At 31.9% G+C, this 4,332-nt stretch overlaps 1 long non-coding RNA gene across 1 annotated transcript in view; it reads left to right on the plus strand.

Moving 5' to 3' along the window:
- Positions 1-629: 629 nt before the first annotated feature.
- Positions 630-4,332, plus strand: part of LOC105119055 (uncharacterized) — a 19,109-nt gene continuing 15,406 nt past the window's right edge. The window contains exons 1-2 of the long non-coding RNA XR_841060.1: positions 630-2,197; positions 3,616-3,622. This is a non-coding gene — a long non-coding RNA (uncharacterized LOC105119055). The remainder of the gene's footprint in view (positions 2,198-3,615; positions 3,623-4,332) is intronic.

Genomic DNA, 4,332 nt, shown 5'->3' on the forward strand with positions numbered 1-4,332 from the left:
AGCCTGCTAAACTTGGATTTAAGATTGATTTTTCAAATTTACAAGGATCCAATTGGATACGTCCATGCAGGTGAAGTACCCCAAGAAGAATCAATGCATTCCCCGGTATCTTACACAAACACATGATTTCGATCACCAGAAGCGAAGCCAAACTGTGACCCAATAAATAATAATAGCCTGAAAATGATATTTTGTTTGTTCTTCATATAAACGCCAAATGAATATACTGACACAGCATGTTCAGAAGTAGCCTTTCCGAAAGCAATCATATATAATTTCTGGAGAAAAATAAAATTTAACTCAACAAGGCTTCTTCAAAATCACACATTGCAACAGGATCATTTGAAATCTCATCCTTAAACGTTCTTAATTTCATCTCGTTTCTTGCCCACTTTCTTTCGCCTCGTGCCATTTAGAGAAGCATCTCTGCAGACATTAGTTAGATCATCTCCACTATATCCCTCCATCCTGCGAGCAACTTCAGTCAATATTTATATCAGCTATCACATAGATTCTTAATACATGGTTTATTATTATGTGAAGGGATTTCCTTCAAACCATCAAATGGATTCTTACTACATGCTCAATTACATGGTTTATTATTAAGTTGATAACATCTATTCCCAGACCTTCCAATTGAAGATCTCATTGGGCTGGGATTATCAATGACATCATTTGCCAGTAAGTTACTCAAAACTTACAAATATAAAAGTAAACCAAAATATTTTACTCAAACAATGTTACAAGCTGAGAGAAAAAATAATAAACATCTATTCCTCGACCTTCAATTTGAAGATCTCATAGAGCTGGGATTATCAATGATCAGCATAGCCAGATCCTCAAGATTTGCAATTATGAAAAAAAATGAAACATCTTACTAGAACATGTTATAGGCTTAGAAAGAAATGGATAACATCTATTCCTGGACCTTCCAATTGAAGATCTCATAAAGCTGGGATTATCAATGACATCATTGCCAGAAATTTCCTCTCAACGCTCCATATTTTAAGAGTAAAATAAAATACGGTGTACTCAAACAATGTTATAGGCTCAGAAAGAATTCCTAGACCTTGTATTCGAGGATCTCATCGAGCTGGGATTATCAATGAAATTATTTCCAGTAAGTTCCTCAAGACTCAAAATTATAAACATAAAATGAAATATCTTCTTGGACAATGTTATAAGCTTGGACATAAAATGATAACAAATAATCCTGGACCTTCCAATTGAAGATCACATAGAGCTGGGATTATCAGTGACATCATTGCCAGCCAAGTTCCTCTAGACATGAAATTATAGAAGTACAACTTTACTAGAATGTACAGTAACAGAGAGAGGCATGGTATCATTTCTCCTCCCATTAATTCATGGCCCCCATTTGGTTTTTCACGAATTGTAATGAGATGAGGATGCGATTTCCATTTAATAAAATTCAGATTTTGATTATTATGAAATGCAATCTACATGGCTTAAACAGAGTAATTTCCTCAACTACGATTACTCATTTTTATAGGATTACTTTATACAGCAAGACTCCAAAACAAAACAGAATAGCATATTTATTAATAGATCATCATCACTGTTCTTGATTTTTTTTTAAAAAAAGAACCTCTCAAAGCTCTCGACTTTCTACGCAAAAGTCATGGTTTTACCTCAAAAGTCCATCTGGGTCACAAGGAAACCAAGCACTTCGAAGTGCAGTCCGGCGATCACAGGATTTAAACCCGGTTTGAGCCCCAACAAACCCAAGAAGTTTAGGCCTGTCAATCAATTCTCCGTCTACCCGAACCAGAATAAAATGCTCGAAAAGTGTCCTCAGATTTGCTACAACGAAAAACTGGAACAGGTTTGAGCCTGCAGATCTGAGATAGCGATCCCAGAAAGGCCAGTGAGAAGAGATATCAGTGAAAAGACTAGAAAAGGTAGAGGGTAACGGGTTGAGGGAGGGATAAAGTTGGGTTTTGAGGCTTTGGGATTGTTGGTGGTTGGGATGGCGGAGGAGAGTCAGAGATGTAGCGGTGGGAAAAGTGTGGCATTTGATTTGGTGGAGAGCTACCGTGTTCGGTTGAACTGGAAGAGCGGAAGTGCGAAACAGGAGTAGAAGCAGGGTTCCGAGGATGTTGTAAAAAATTTCACAACTAACAATGCTACGCTGTGATTTAATTTATGTATTTATTTTTCTGCACAATGAAATAAAGTTAAAAACATAAGACCTGTACTCTCAGTCTCAGGGCAGAGCATTCTCAAGGGAGCATGAAGCAGGCTCTGAAATACAAAACCCGAGGGCGTTGGATAGTTTTTGCATGAAGCATGGTTGCATCTAAAGCATCCAAACAAAAAGGACATCATTAGCTACTTTCACAGGTGAAAAGCAAAAGCAAAAACGCTTAAGAAGCCAAAAGACCAACTGATCCCGTTCAAAGAGGTTTTAGAAATATCCTCGTATTCTGGGGGCAGAGAGTTGCTTGTTTGTAAAGAGGGAGGGGCAGGCGGCTAAGAAGCGGGATTAGAAGGAAAATTATTTTATAAAAGTATTTTTTAATTTTAATTAATTTTAAAAAATATATTTTTAGTTAAAATAATAGTTGAAATTAAGATTAAATAAAAAATAATTTAATATATTTAATTAAAAAAATATTTTTTAAATTGATGTTATAATATATATATACACACATATATATTAATGGTTTTGAATTTAAATATTGTAAATTTCACTACTGTTATTATATTATAAAATAAATAATATTGATATCGAATATTTTTTATTATTTTATTAAATTATGTGTAATTTCATTATGTACAAAATCTATTCAATAAAAATGATATTTTTTATGGTTTATTAAACGCACAACAACATCAGGTAAAAATATTATCAAAAATAAAATTTGAATTGCGATCAAATTCTGCAAATATTATATCATCAAACAATCTCTTTCTAATTTTTTTGAATGAAAAACAATTAAAAATAAAAATAAAAACTAAATTTTTTTAACTAGGTAAGACCCGGCAAGAACAAAATTGGGATTGCGATAAAATTCTGCAAATACTACAATCATTAAACGATCTCTTTCTGATTTTTTAATAAAAAAATTAAAAATAAAAATAAAAACTGAATTTTTTTAACTCGGTCAGACTTAGCAAAAATAAAATTGGGATTACGAACAAATACTGCAAATGCTACATTATCAAACGATCTCCTTCTAATTTTTTTTGAATAAAATACAATTAAAAATAAAAATAAAAATAAAAATAAATTTTTTTTAACTGGGTTGGACCTTGCAAAAACAAAATTAGAATTGCAATCAAATTCTACAAATACTACATTATTATTTTCCTTATAATTTTTTTAATAAAATATAATTAAAAAATAAAAATTAAATTTTTTTAACCAATGATTTAATACATTTAATTTGGGATGAGATCCGATCGGTCCAAAACAATAACATGAAAAGTGAAAAGTAGCTCCACTAGTTTCACTATTCATGTAAACAGTAAAGTTACCTTTCATTGTTCAGTGAAATTGAACTCACTCTCCGCTGAGTTCCATAAGTTTGAGGAAAGCAACAAGTAGCTGCTTTCTATTTTCACTTATTCCACATAAATATTAAATTATAGGTTTTTTGTTATTAAATGTTTAAAGGCTGTGGTTTGCTTTAAAACAATCCAAACCATGTAAACAAGCATCCATATATATATATATATATAAAGTAGGTATTTGTTTGTATTTTTAAAGTATTTTTAATATATGTTTAAATAAAAACATATTTTTACACATATTCAATATGGGAGAATGTAACGTGTGGTATCCCTGTACTGTGTGTGAATCGGGTTGGGTTTAGCAGGTTTACAAGATCGTGATCCGTAATCTACCTCCTCTCTGTACTTTTACAAACATAAAATATTTCTCCAAACTATTTTTTTAAGTGCAGTATCAATTGTGCACCTAACTTCACCTTTTCTTTTATCCTCGACATAATTTTGCTTGTTTATACTTTTAAAAAATATATTTTTTTTATCTTTACAAAATGATCATTTATTACAAAAAAAAAATTAAAGAAAAAATGGATAAAAAACCTTTAAAATAGATGGAAAACATTCATTGAGGATTACTCAAATTTAAAAAGTAAACATTCATTGTTTACTTTTTATAGTTCTTTCATTGCCAGGTTCTTTCTCGTCTTTTTCTTTTTGGTGTGTTTGTCTTGGTCGGTGTTCCTTTTTTTTTCCGATTAACGTGGGTGTCCGGACCAGTTTACACGTACCACGACTAATTCCATGAGCCCTGAAGTTAACGACCATGTAAACCTCCAGTGGCCATCATATGAGCAACCA

The sequence above is a fragment of the Populus euphratica genome, unplaced genomic scaffold, assembly GCF_000495115.2.
Source record: "Populus euphratica unplaced genomic scaffold, PopEup_1.0 scaffold2489.1, whole genome shotgun sequence".
NCBI lineage: Eukaryota > Viridiplantae > Streptophyta > Magnoliopsida > Malpighiales > Salicaceae > Populus > Populus euphratica.